Below are 15,342 nucleotides of genomic sequence, written 5' to 3' on the forward strand. Positions count from 1 at the left end.
GCCGTATTCCAGTCAACGGAATTATTTTCTCCATTTTTCATTAAAATTAGATTCACAGTTACTCTTTTGTGTTCTGCTTCTTCCACTTTCTTCGCTAATGCTTTTTAGTGCATGACTTTTTAATCTGGAGATCACTTTCTAAAGCAACAAGCCTTGAGGTTAAACATCTAGTTGACATTGCCGAGCTCGATGAAAATCGCGAGATTAGGGGAAGCTACTCCATCATAATAGTGCCTATGCTAGTCTGGTTCATTGTTTTGTATGTTCCCTGCGTTGCACTTTGCTATGCGAATAGAGAAGCGCAAGGCAGGGCGCAAACAAAGCAGGGAACCAGTCAATGCCTATACTCGAAGTATATACGTTGCCATCCATCGTCCAATGCATTGGGTATTAAATAAATCCTGATCATATTATGAAAATCCTTTGCGTAAAAAAACGCACGGCAACAAAATGTGTGCGTCAATTTTCTCCAGCGTGCGTCCCTGACGCACAAATGTGAATAAAGTGAAACACTGAGTAGTAGTAGTAGTAGTAGGATACCGATTCGGACAATATCATTTAATCCTAAATGTTTTAAATACAGTAATTTTGTAATAATTACTGAGAAATATATTGTGAATGAATAAATAGATAAATAAATAAACAAATGAAGTATTTTTGGGACTAAAGCACAAAGTAATATAATCATCAATTACATATAATAGACTTGGCGATATATGAATTAGTCAGGTAGGGAAAAAGATACATTGTGAGTTTTATGATTTGCATATGCTTAAATAGAAATAAATAATAATTTCTCTATCTATCTATCTATTTATCTATCTATATATCTGACTGTCTGTCTGTCTATCTATCTATCTATCTATCTATCTGTCTGTCTGCCTGACTGTCTGCCTGCACGCATGTCTGTCTGTCTGTCTGTCTGTCTGTCTGTCTCGCTCTCTTATAAAGTGGATCAAGTGCAAATCATAGATGTATAACTGTTTATTTTCAGTCCAAAAAGACATGTTTTTTTTCCACACAAAGTGTGCATTGTTATCATACTTGTGTTATCCACCCACTTTTAAGACAATTTATGTTACATAACATTGGGTAAATATGCAACTGTGACAGCTGCTTTCCGTGCTATGTGTAAATAGGAAAATTCGATTATGCTAAATAAGTGTCTGTGTGTGTGTGTGTGTGTGTGTGAGAGAGAGAGAGAGAGAGAGAGAGAGAGAGAGAATTTACAAATGTTTGCCTGGAACACATTTCCATTTCAACATGTAAACGTGTTCATATTCTTAAGCAAAAGAATTGTGGAATATTTGAGGAAAATATATATATATATATATATATATATATATATATATATATATATATATATATATATATATATATATATATATATATATATAATATAATATAATTTATGCATGCATACATACATACAAAGAAATCGGTTGAAATAAGTAGTTATAGTAGGTGGAGAAGGAGGAGTTGTGGTGGTAAATGCAGTTTTGTGACTAATTTTTTTATAGGTTACTGCATTTGTATGGGAAAATATGAACGAGATTTTTTGTCTGGAATACTGCGCGACATTGGGAGTACAGTATATCAATCCGACAAAACGAGTTCATATTTCCCATCCAAATGCAGTAACCTTTTTATTATATGCTCATTTTCTTATTCTACCTAAGGCTTACTTATATAAACAAAATACACTACAAGAAACAACGTAAATGAATGAATGCCGTATTCCAAACTAAATACACATGCGCAGATTTATCATTACACAACAATAATTAGTGCACACATAACTCCGCCCAGATAAATTTGAACTTGGCGTGTCTAGTTAAAATTGAAATTTGCAGTCATATTGTGAATGAATGTGCATTGCAACAACTTTTCCATTTGATCTGGAATGAATATATTTTGGTATTTTGCTTCGACGAAAGTTTGTGATTCTGGATTGGATTCATCTATGCAAATTATACATGAAATAATCGGATTGAAGCGGCGCGGGAGAAGCGTGTTTACATTTGCAAATATGTTTTTCGATTTCTGTCATTGAATGTTTGAAATCATAATGTGCAATTATCAAAAGGACTCTATGGAATTTAATGCTTATTTCATTTTGAGTGCAATAAGGAGGATGCAATTGCACTAATCATCAAAATTGCAGCACAATTTCGAAATGTGTAATCCAGATTGAAAACCGATGACATGGCTCATGTAATTCGGATTTGCAGAATTAAGAAAATACATTTTGAGAAAATTCAGGATGTAAAACTGTAAGTATATTTTATTTTGCCATTCTTATCACCAGCGAAAGAAAACAGTATATGCCTTGTCACTTGTATGTTATTTGTAAGGACCTAATCTTCCGTCATTTATATAATGTAGCTAGCCTAAATCCGAAACATTGTATCAACGCGGAATGTGCCAAAACAGCTGTGGTTTTTTGCAGTCCACGAAACATGTTTTAGTTCATTTAGAAACAAATTTAAACAACCACAACGTAAAAAGCCTCTTTACGCGAGTGTACATGATTTGTTTACAAATCAAAAGTACTGGCGTCTGCGTCCATTGTTTACAATAGAAATTAGTACTTTATGCACGTGAATGCTATATGTGTATTGTCGCGCGGATCCAGTATCGGGTAATACTGCACGATTCTGACAATGTAAAGTTAACGGGGTGGGGTGGGGAAATGAGTATATAATAAGAACATTTAAATAACACTTTAAATGCATGGACCACTTGACACTACAATAAATACAGAAGTAAAATAAATTGTCAGTAATAAGTTATTAGACTGTTCATGTTATACATTTTAAGCATAATACTTTTTATTTATCTCAATTACTTTAAATGACCATCATGTACTAACATGTTCTGGTGAACACAAAAGCAGCTAAGCGTTCTGTAACTATTTTAGGAGTCCCTATACTTATGTTGTCACGCTTGGTAATACTTTGATTTCAGTTTACAAAGAAACCCAAACATGACTGGACGCTTCAATACGTATCATACAAAAAAAGTAATCGATCCAAATCTTTAAAGATTATATTGTTGTTCTTGTTATTAGACCTGTATTATTATTATTATTATCATTATTATTATTATTTCTTTGTAATTTGAGCTAAATTCTCTTTGATTTTGTTTTCATCCCCAGATAGTGGTTGAAAATTTATTGCCTTTTTCGAGTATGTATTTGACAAAAATTGTCAACAAGAAAGGCCATTTCGTACAGTTTGCATTGCACATTTTGGGCCAGAATTATACGTGAACATTAGCGACGGTTTGGCTTCAATCACTGAAAAGAGCAAATGTATTTCCATGATTTGTAGATGGATGTAAACACGTATCTTTAAGTATGGGTAAATTAGATAATTGTGGCACAAACTGCATTCGATTGTTAAATCCAAACCCATCAATACGATGTGAATATGACATTAGTTAACTTGGATCCTTCATTACATTAATAAATAATGACTGACTTAGGCTTTGTGGAATCAGCTCTTCTCCACACCTACCTACTACTCTACCTAGATAGCTACTTATCTACCTACCTATATACATGTATACGTAAATATCTCTCTCTCTCTCTCTCTCTCTCTCTCTCTCTCTCTCTATATATATATATATATATATATATATATATATATATATATATATATATATGCATGTATGTATGTATATTCCATTACATTATAAAAGCTTTTGTTCAATTAAAACTAATTTTTTAACATTTTGTTCTGATATTAAAGAGAAAAGGTGAACATATTAAACTAAAACATATATTAAAATACTCACACACAAACACAAAAAATAAAATATTAAGATAATGAACGTGTAATGGGGGACTATAAAATCTTTGCAGTGTAATTGATCCCTCACGTATCTCGAAAACAGGTTTGGTGCCAAAATTGCGCTGACACCCAAAATAAATTAATGCATCAAGTTTTATGACTTTACATAACACAGTGTCTCAGAAAATAACCAAAATGCAAAATCTTAACAATGACGTTTACGCCAGCAACGACAACGACGATAACACCTTTGGAAAATTAAATCGGACGCCTCGCCTATGCTTGCTGTAGAGAGAAAATAGAAGAAGATAAAATATTTACAAGAAAGAAATAATATTAAAACGCTTGCCGCCAATCCTGTTCTAACAGACACCTATATATGACGACCACCTGTTATCAACGGCCAATTACTTTGCCCACCATGTGCTCCGTGCCCCAAATTCAGTCTTGCGTAATTTCTGTATGCAAGTCATGTATTAAATGGCCACCTGTGGGCAATTATTTCTTACTGATCACTCGAGTGTATCAAGTGTGACCTCTCTATGTATCCAAATAAATTTTATAATAATTATTTTTATTTTTTTTTAAAAGAAAAAAGAAATGCATTATTTTTAGGTACGTTCATGACACGTGATTCGGATAATAAACAGTTCTTCTCTAGATTAAATTCGCCGTTAATATGTCGGTATAACCTTTAATGGCTACTCTGTCCACACTTATTTTTAATTTTTAATCAGGCCACAAAATCGATTAGAAAGTTATTAATATTATTACTACCACTAATATTATTATTATTATTATTATTATTATTACCACTATTATTATTATTATTATTATTATTACCACTATTATTATTATTATTACCACCATTATTATTATTATTATTATTATTATTATTATTGTTGTTGTTATTATTATTATTAAGTATATTTAATAAACCTCGTGCATAGGTGGCTATCGGTCGGGGTACCTTCATGGAGAGTTATGTATCATATCTGAACAATATATTTAATGTACAATTTAATTAATCTTATTAATTTATAGTTGTTCCTAAAAAAGCATAATACTACAAGGAGAAGGTAATTTATATGGAAGACCACTGATGAGAGAGAGAGAGAGAGAGAGAGAGAGTGGGGGGGGAGAGTGAGTGAGGGAGGGAAGGGAACAAGCATAATCATGTTATGTATTGAATTCATATCATTGCTGTCTTCTACGTCCCCATTCAAGTAATAGTCCACTTCTTGTCAGGTACATTATTGTCAGGTACATTATTGTCAGGTACATTATGGCCAGGTACATTATTGTCAGGTACATCAGTCCGTTGAAGATATCCATAAAAACTGAATACATTCCTTCCTACATATTGCATGATAATATATGTATTATATTTTTCACATTAAAGCCTGAAACTGATTCGTAACAAAAAATAATACATCCATTATACCCTCATCAGCTTCCCATCTAAGACTGAATTTCACCAGGTCTCAGTTTTTGGTGTCTGTGAACTTTTTTAATTCGTACTTATGTGATATTTCATTTGAAATGTCTCCATGTTTGGTACTTCATTGTGAAAATATGATTTTAATATGTAGTCGTTTCCTAACTGCAATATTATTTACTTTTGTTTATTTATATGTGATATTGTATCTGCTGATGTGAAGTTTCAAAAATTGTACAACGTGTGGGCATTTATCTTTCAGACACCTGAATAATTTCATCCAGTAAAACTGTAACTTTAGCGCAGCCATACAGTAAATAAAAAAATGCGTATCCTGTTTCTTTTGCATAAAGAACGTAACTTGTCTAATTCTCATCGTGTATACAATAGACTACTTGTAAGCTAAAGTCTATTGAATATTTTTCAATTGAAACCATGCAAAATAAGTACCTTTTTTACTCTTACGTTTAATAAATATTTGGTTTTTTTTTCTTCTTCAGATCAGGTCTTCGTTTATCTTGTGCCTTTAGGTATTCAATCTTTTCAATAAAAATCGATTAAAGTTTGACGACGTTTCTTTAAACAAGCAACTGCATCAGAAATGACATAGTTGGTATTTTGTAAGATAATACATTATTCTTCTAACTGTTTTTTTTTTTCACTCTTTAATACGTTTGGATTGCAAATGTAATACCTTCATATTACAAAAAAGCTTATTCCACACGGATAAATTGTTAAAAATTATTTATATCAAACAAACTGATTGTTGCATGTACAATTACTGAATGTATTGCTTAGAGAATTAGTTGTTGGGATAAATGATCCAAGTAAATCGTCGTTTTTACTATTCCCACCCCTACGAAATGCATTTATCAGAAAATTTTCGTAAAGAATTTGACCCTGAAAATTTGCTTTAGCCCTCTAGTAGAGTAGAGTAGAGTAGAATAGAGTATAGTATAGTATAGTATAGTATAGTATAGTATAGTATAGTATAGTATAGTATAGTATAGCATAGCATAGCATAGCATAGCATAGCATAGCATAGTATATCAGAGTATAGTATAGTATAGTATAGTATAGTATAGTATAGTATAGTATAGTATAGTATAGTATAGGTTTGGTATGGTATGGTATGGTATGGTTGTTGTTGTTATTGTTGGGTTTAACGTCATTTTTCAGCACTATGTATGGAGGCCAGTATTAATGGTGGAGGCTGAAGAAACATAATTTTCAAAACAATAAATACTTAAAATTCCTATTTAAAATTTTTGAAGGCAACCATTATATAGAGGTTTCTGGGTATCAAAAAGTCTTGTATGAATCAAAGTATGTGGCCAGTCTACAGAGGAAGTCAGATTACAGAGATGTTTTACTCTATGTTTTTTATTTTTATTTTCATGTGATCGATTGCGCAAGTAAACAAGAGGATAAAAATGCTCGTCCAAATTTTACATTTGCTATCAATTTAATAACATGCATGAACTTTAAAAAAATGCAATAAAAACAGGCATGGGATAAAGAAAATTGTCTGATATTATCATCAATTTAGAACAAAAACCAAAATCAGAATTACTCTGACGATTCTGGTGCAACCAACAGACAAAAACGGGGAGAAGTTTGGTTTGTGTTTTGTGGGTTTCTATCCATGGTAGTCCATTATATGGGAGTAGGGCAGGTTAGAACTAATTTTTCTCAGATGTTTATTACATGTACATAAACATATATACGACAGTTCCTGCTCCAATTTGTTCCAAAATTAACGGTTTTCGTCCACTTACCTTTTCAGTTTAGTTCATCAAGGAAAAAAATTGCAAAACTTCATCCACTCCAACTAGTTAAGTTCTTGAAACATCAATTAAAATCGAGCATTCAAAGTACATCAGTGGAATACACAGCACAGTGGGTCCACCCGACATAGCCATTCCAGAGCTAACTGCCTGTTTGTAAAACAGATATTATAGATTTCCTTCGGCACGGTCGATCAGAGCATTAACAAACCTAAGCATTACAGGTATAACGGGTACGTGCTTTGTTGTTTAATACAGTCATCGTTAAAAAGGTTATGCTTATTGAAATGTCGTCAACGCTTCGATAGTCACATTTGTAAATTCGGTTAGTTTCAAAACTTCTGACTGAGGTCAAAATTGAGGCCTTTTTATTTTCTTTCACTGGGTGTTGGGTAACATAAAAGAATATATGACGGTGAAATCCATGCTATACAATAATATCGAACAGGTATAAACTTGCACTCATCCATAGCCAAGTAATGTTTTGTGTTGGAGACTATTCTTAGATTCATTGATTTAATCAAAATTGGTGTATATGTATTACATACAAGTTTTTTTTTTAATAATCATCGAGTTTAAGTTTTGTTGATTATTTTTCTTCTTCTCATTATTTTGTTTTCTTGTCCAGCAAGACAATAAAGTCATTGCTATCTATACCGATGAATTTTCATCGTTATATAAAAGGTGGAATACAGAATTCTCTATTATAAAAAAAAAGTCATAAGTGCGTTAAAATTGTGATAAAGCCATAATAACAGCAACAGAATATTCACTGCATTGTGAAGGGACAGCTGGAGATATGTGTAAGTTATTGCAGGTTGTGCAACCGCGTCCGAAACGTAAGACACTAAAAAGAATTTCTCGAACTTTTTAGTCCAATCGGTAATGAGCTCACCATATTCTCCTACCCCACTCCATATGGATGGAACAATTCTGAGGAGAACTCTAAAAAAGCACAAGAATCGACTGATGCACGGGAACAAGATAATAGATGCCGTTACTCGCTACCAGAGGCGGCGTTAGGAGTAAGCGGGGCCTAGGGCCGACCATGACCGCGCGGGGCCAGAGTATCGGTATATCGATTGGTATGCTGCTGCAAACACTGGTTATGTCTAGACTAGATCAACTGTCGCGATTTGCGTGCATTACGTGCTGCCTGTATCAGCGTTTCCAATTTACCGGAGAATATAGCTTGACAAACTCATAAAGACGACCTTAGGCCTGAAGCGCGGGGCCCCCTCAAGAGCTTGGCCTGAGGCGGTTGCCCCACTTGCCACCCCCAAACGCCGGTCTTGTTCGCTACACAGTTTTGATTCCTTCTTGAAACAAATTACAATTTTCTAATGTCCTTGAATATATTAGTTGTTATTGTTGTTGGTTTAACGCCATTTTCAGCACACAATAGGTTTTACATGGCGGACAATATAACCGGTGGAGGAATAACCCGGGAAAACCCTAGAAAGAAACATAACCACGGGGAGAGACTAGCGAGCTTTCTCAAATACCCACAGTGACCGAGCCCGAGATTCGAACCCACACGGACAGAGGTGAGATGGGGGTAATCGGTAAAGTGGAGCACTTTAGACCACTCGGCCATTAATTTCTTTCGTAAAGTCATCGTTGCATACCAAATGGTGATTCCAGGGATAATTGTGCTCTCTCTCTCTCTCTCTCTCTCTCTCTCTCTCTCTCTCATGAATGCTTGGTGGAGGTAAGTGATGTCTACGAAAATAAAATACATTAAATAATATGGTCATTGTCAAGTAACAAATATTGGACAATAATGCTGTTTTGCACAGTTTACACTCACCCACCTTTGGATTTCATATTTTGCTGAGTCAATTATATTATCTTATATAACCGAATACTACTAGTCCATGTCCGTCTTTTGTATTCAGCTGAAGATATATTTATGGTTGCAATTCGTGCTTTTGGATTAAAATTATTTTTAAAAAGTTTAAAAAAGTTGTCTAAAATATGCACTAATTAAAAATAATTACGCTTATTTTAACAAATGGCCCGTTAGAAAATTGTAATTTAGCTTGCGTAACTAAAGTGAGGAATACCCATTATCGTTCCACTAAAGTGAGGGATACCCTTTATCGTTCCACTGAAGTGAGTGAAAATCTTTATCGTTCCACTAAAGTGAGGGATACCGTTTATCGTTCCACTAAAGTGAGGGATACCATTTATCGTTCCACTAAAGTGAGGGATAACTTTTATCGTTCCACTGTTTGGGGACCTTTAAATCGCAACGTCTCTTCGAAACGCCATTTTCAACAAATATGTTTTATATTATTTCATTCTCTCTCTCTCTCTCTCTCTCTCTCTCTCTCTCTCTCTAGTTGTCTGTCTGTCTCTCTGCATGAGTGAACTTATGAGAGAGAGAGAGAGCAATTTGAACACTCTGTGTACTTACGTTCTGCCACGAGCATCTCGTCTTGTAATAACAACTACTGATTTATGAAAACCTACATAAAAAGATGAACCACGCCGGTGGCCTAGTGGTTAGAGCGTCCGCCTCGAATGCGGGATGTCGTGGGTTCGATCCCCGGCCGAGTCATACCAAATACTTACAAAAATGGTACTAACTGCTGCCTCGCTTGGCACCCAGCATTAAGAGGCTAGTGTTAGGACTGGTTGGCCTGGTGTCAGGATAATGTGACTGAGTGGGACATCATGATGCCCCAGTGCTAGACATCACTGTAAACTGTCACACTGCAGACATTGTAGCGACATGACTGAAAAATTGCTAAAGCTACGTTAAAAATCCAAATCACACACAGCAGCGGGGGGGGGGGGTGCGGGGGCGAATCCGACATTTTGTCCAATCGTTATTTTGCTTAATTATTACTTTCTGCACTCAGCGGATCCGGTGTAGTCAGCGCCTGATAAAAAAAAAACGACGACGGTCCATCCTACACGACGGTGACGTCATTTAGTTTAATACACTTTTCTGCGCGCCGATCCCAGCGTCGTCAGCGTCCGGTAAACACAGCGACGACCGCGTCGATGTCATTGCCCCCCCCCCTGCTGCTAAGTGGTTATTTACAATGATCTCACAAATAGAGTAACCACTAACTCCTCCTCTTGTAGATCAATTAGGTTATTTGACTGATCGGTAAGTCTAAAATTAATTCTCGTTAAAAACCGATTATGGCATCGCATATAGACCGGATTAATTGGGCTCTCAACGATTAAGAATCCGGGAGGGGCTGTTGGTGAAAATGAATAAAGGATATACCCCTGTTGAGCTTGATTTGATTGCTTGGTATCTACCTGGTAACTCCCTTCGATAACATCACACACTAGATTGATTGCTATCACCGATGCGATATTTACGTTGTATGGAGCAATATGCCTACCACCATCTCCGTTATCGTGTCTGAGGATAATTGATGGACCGAGAAAATCATTAAGAGACTTTCTTAGTTCTGGCGCGTTGTATTCTGGAAACTTGAAATCGGGTAAATCGGCTTCTGTGATATTATACTCGGTTAGGAATTTTTGTTTATTATCATCGCTGTTATCGGATATTATTTTAACGATTCGTTTATTGATATATTCCATGTCTGATATAAGTTGATTTAACACCTCAACGTGTTTTTGTGCTTTTGTTTTCCGTAGTTGTTCTAGTTGCAATTGGTAATTACGATTAATCTCGATAAAAGCACTAGCGATATCATTTAAAATAACTGTGAACACTGCGGACGATTCAGGGGTTTTGTCATACTGAAAATACCACTGCATGACATTCCTGTCTTGAAATATAAACCAACTGGGTAATAACGTGCTTTTCATAATAGACAAACCATCTCGATAACTGGGATTAATTTCATGATACGATTGTACATTTGTGTGCAAATCCGCGGGGATTTCATTAGGTGGATTCTCGGGCCAACCTAGTATGGTTCTTATTGAACTGTTATAAATATCAACCATATACCCCGGTGTGCTTATTTCAATCGTCGACGATAACGTCGGTTCATGAACCGTAATATCGATTTTTGATTCTTTTCCTGTGATCGATTTTATCCTGCGTTGAAATTCTTTATTGATTTGTTCTACTTGGTATGACCCAGTTGGTATTGTAACCTCCTTCCAGTCTGGGGTCCCATCGGGTTTATTTGTCCATGCAAAAACCAGCGAGTTATTAGGTTGTTGTCCGTTAAATACTTCCGCTCGGATATTAGGCCAACTGTGATATATTCGCAATTTTGCCAGCGCTATTTCCTTCACTGGAATCGGAGAAGGGAAGTTTACACTGAATTCTGGCTTCGTTGATGTTATCGATATCATATTTGTTTGTACCGGAGTGGTGTTCTCCGCGATCCGTTGAAGTAATTGCAACCCTTCGGGGTTCAGCGACATTATTATTATTTGTCGTTTCTAGTGTTTAATTTCAACACCGAATATTAACAACCTGCTTGTTTTCAGGAGAATGTTTTAAGCCCATTGAAGTGGTTTCAGCGACGTGGTTTCCAGCTTCCAGTTGAAAATCCTCGATTTTTGACATCGCGGAGTCATGCAACTGGACCATCGTGGAGAATTCAGCATCGGATATAAACGAATTATCTATCGCCAACGAGATCAACCCGGATAATTTCGAGTACGCGTCGGATACTATTTGATGTTTTACTGTATACTCGTTGAGTTTTTTCTGAGAACACGATGATATCTTTCTAGTGATTGCGTTGGCGACTCCAGCAATTGTTGTCGCCGCGGAGATAGCGATTGGAACAGCGATCGGGGCCATCATGGTCACCGTGGATAAAATGACGCCGGTACCAGCTACTATACCGGACACCGAGTACACGGCCACGTCGATGGCGGTTATTTTACGACGGTATTTTTTTATTTTTGCGCGGTATTGTTCGGAAAGCGTTTTTAAGCTCGCGGAGAATTCTTTTGCGGTATCGAATCGATATTGATGTGACGTCGGTGATACCTCTGATTCAATTACCCTGGTGGGCATTTTATTTTAAAAGAGCTAGTGTTTTCAATTACTCACTTAGATCCACAACGAATTCCACATACCATGTGATGTTTGCCCTAAATAGACTGCTATCAACGGCTTTAATTATAAACCGTTCGGTTGCATTCTTGTCAATGATTGTTGATATTGTATTGTTAAACCCAGATGAACTCGACGATGATATATTAAACTGCATCGCTGAAATCAATGTCAATCAATAAATGCCCTTAACAATTGCGGTGATATTTACTGTATTATTCGTAGGAGTCCAATCGAATGATCCGTATTGAACCGTGTATACGCTATTGCCGATGCTCCCATGAGGTGTTTTCATTTTTTCGAGTTGCTCTGTCATTCTAGGTAGTCTGTTTTTAATCGCTTCAACATCAGTTTTGATTGTTTTTATTTCCCCTCCATACCCGTCTATATTCCCTTTGTTCGCTGCAACATTGGTTTTGATTGTTTTTATTTCCCCTCCATACGCGTCTACATTATTTATGATCGTTGCAACATTAGAGCCGATTGTTTCTATTATCCGTTTATGCGCGTCTACATTATTCTTGTTCGCTGCAACATCAGTTTTGATTGTTTCTATTTCCTGTCCATACGCAGTGATATCATTTATAGTTATTGTAATTTCATCCGGTCTGGTATTTTTTTTACCAAAGAATTTATCAATGGTGTTATCAGCCCTGTTAAAATTTTTTCGTAACATGTAAAATTGGCCCGACAGCGTTGTAAACTCCGAAATAGTACTTTTTATCCCCACAAGATTCGGGTCGGTTACCGTCGGGGTTCCAAAAAAACTAGCAGTAGTGAGTTGTATATCGGTGACAGACTTTTGTATCCCTTCGAACTGATTTGCTTGCGCGTTAAATTTATCATACAAATTTTTTAACGAATCCGACACGGATATATAATTGTTGCCAAGTGTACTTATTTTTCCATTTATCGTCAAGATGGATTCACCTGATTTAAGTCGTCCGTCATCGGTATACAACGCGATATTGTTCTCGGCGGCATCACGCTGTCGTATTAAAACGTCATTCAGCGACACATTACTGGATTTCAGTTTACCCTGGCGGTCTTGAAATACAACTATTTCGCCCGGGTCAACACTGGTTAAATTTAACGTATCAGCGATTTCATCCTCGATTAGTTTTTTTATGTCATCGGTGGCGAGCGTTTCCGTGGATTTTTTCAGCGCCGAAACCGGTCGTCCCCAGATATCAATCATTATTATTGTAAAAAAAACAGTTTTTAATTAACCCGCCGGGCCTCTACGACTCCACTAGTGTATTCGTTTACAACCACATGAGGTGGTTTCCGCGATGATGAAATCGCCGCGAGTACGTTCAATACCTCACGGCCGCATATCGGTGGGTCACTTAATTGTTGTGTTGGCAGCGTGGAATAAAAAACCGGGGCTGAACACGCCCGGATATACCGCATGAACTCGTTTGGCGGGGCTAACCCGTATGAATCAAAATAGACGATCGCACGCGGATCAATTGCGTATGCAACCCAATGAGTCCCCGCTCCGGAGGATTTATCGAGGTTAATTATACCGGTTTCAATATTCCTTGGTTTTGTCGGTAATTGATCCCTCATAAAAACACCTCTGAAGTTTTTTATCGCTAACGCGTTTGCGGCATCTATTAAATCAAAATTAGACATAGGAGTCATTAAACGGTTCCCGGTAGTCTTAGACCCTTCCCCGAGTACCATGAATACGGGGTTCCCGGTAGTCTTAGACCCTTTCCGGCTACGGGTCGTTTTTTTTTATAGCCTTTCCCGGTTGCCTTCTTCAATGCCATTCCCGCCGCGGTACCAACGGCTCCTAACGCCGCCTCCTTCGCCACTGCTGGGGCCGCCGCGGCAATCAACGCTGGAATCGCAGCTAACAGCGGAAATATCCCACCGGTCTTTTCCATGTTTTTAATCGCTGCGGCCGAAAAATCTATTTGAACACCCTTTTTATTCTTCATCGCATCATTGAAATGTTTTATTTGACGCGCCGTTAACGATATCTTATGATTACCGCCTGCCATCTGTGACGGCTTTAACGTTATTGTGGTTCCACATTGTTTAGCCGACTTTGATCGTAATTTCTTGACTTGACCATCGGTCAACTCTACACCGACAACATTATACGACATTTTTATTGTAAACGCGTTTATGTTTTCAATTACATGTTTTCCACTGGTGCATCAACGATTCTCATTCGTCCACCAACGCCTTCTAGCAGCATTGATTTATCGCTGAGAATGACAGCAACCGCTCTATAATTAACACCACCCGGGGCTATACGAGCTCGGAAGTGTATATCAACGACGGACTGTCTCGTTAAATCAAGATGTTCCAGCGAAAAGTAATAAATCGGATACAGGTTTTTAAAATCAAGTTGTGATATTTGCAAACCGGTGTCGACGTTTTGATCACGACCCATATATGACAGCAATCGATGGTACACACGTGCGACATGGTTGTCGCCGTAATTAAGTTGTATATCCTCGGATGGTTCCTGTTGTCCGTTTATTCTCAGCGAAACCTCCCTGACTCCTAATTGATCAAATATCATATGACTGTGTTCTTGATTATTCAATCGATCCCTATTCTGTAACGCAACAAATATATGACGCGGGGCTGAAACGCCTTGTTTTGATGCCAGGTGCCATGTAAATGTATCGGCGACATTATCTTCTTTAGCATCAGTTGTTACCGCTAGCCAACTCAACAACGATTTTCCCCCCTGTTCCATAAATGATAACAATCGTGCTTCCGTGGTAACTGATGGAGTCAACACCGGCATCCACAATGCTATTTTAGTTAAAATGACTTTACCGGCAGCGACACCAGCAGCATGCCATATTGCATTGTTATCATCGCCCCTTCGCGATAGCGCAATTGTATGCTTAGCCCCATAGATAACTTTTCTGACATTTCTGCAAAATCCGAATATGTGATGGAGTGGAATCGCGCATGAAAACTGTCGGCGTTGTCCTTGTAATGTTGCTACTCGTGTTGCAAACCCTAGATTGAAATTATCGTTAGTACTTTTTATAACAGTGTAATTAGCGAGTGGTTTTACTCTGCGGTCTGGATGGTCTGCTTCAGCCTGTGGGTCAATTGCGGTATCTCCCTTCGTCAGTATATTAATGTACTGAATATGATCAGCGTTATTAGTGGTATCCTTTGCGAACATCATAGATGGGCCCGCCGATCTTGTATAATCATCTGAGTATCTCGCTAGCCCAATTATCGTTGTTGCAACATCAACATCGTTTTCTATTGATTCAATTTCTCGCCCATCAATGAGATATCTAGCGCTCTCAAATAACGCCATGA

General features: G+C 37.1%; 1 protein-coding gene across 2 annotated transcripts in view; it reads right to left on the reverse strand.

Annotated features, from left to right (window-relative positions):
* The window catches only part of LOC149798285 (uncharacterized), an 87,223-nt gene that overhangs the window by 37,625 nt on the left and 34,256 nt on the right, over positions 1-15,342 (reverse strand). The window contains exon 1 of one of the 2 annotated variants that reach the window (XM_089963431.1): positions 7,011-7,235. The exons of the other annotated variant lie outside the window; for it this stretch is intronic. The gene's annotated coding sequence lies outside the window, so the exon portion shown is untranslated. Of the gene's footprint in view, positions 1-7,010; positions 7,236-15,342 lie in introns of those variants that run through there. 2 annotated transcript variants of the gene reach the window in all.

Source organism: Sinohyriopsis cumingii, chromosome 6 (assembly GCF_028554795.1).
Source record: "Sinohyriopsis cumingii isolate HCF-2022 chromosome 6, ASM2855479v2, whole genome shotgun sequence".
Lineage (NCBI taxonomy): Eukaryota > Metazoa > Mollusca > Bivalvia > Unionida > Unionidae > Sinohyriopsis > Sinohyriopsis cumingii.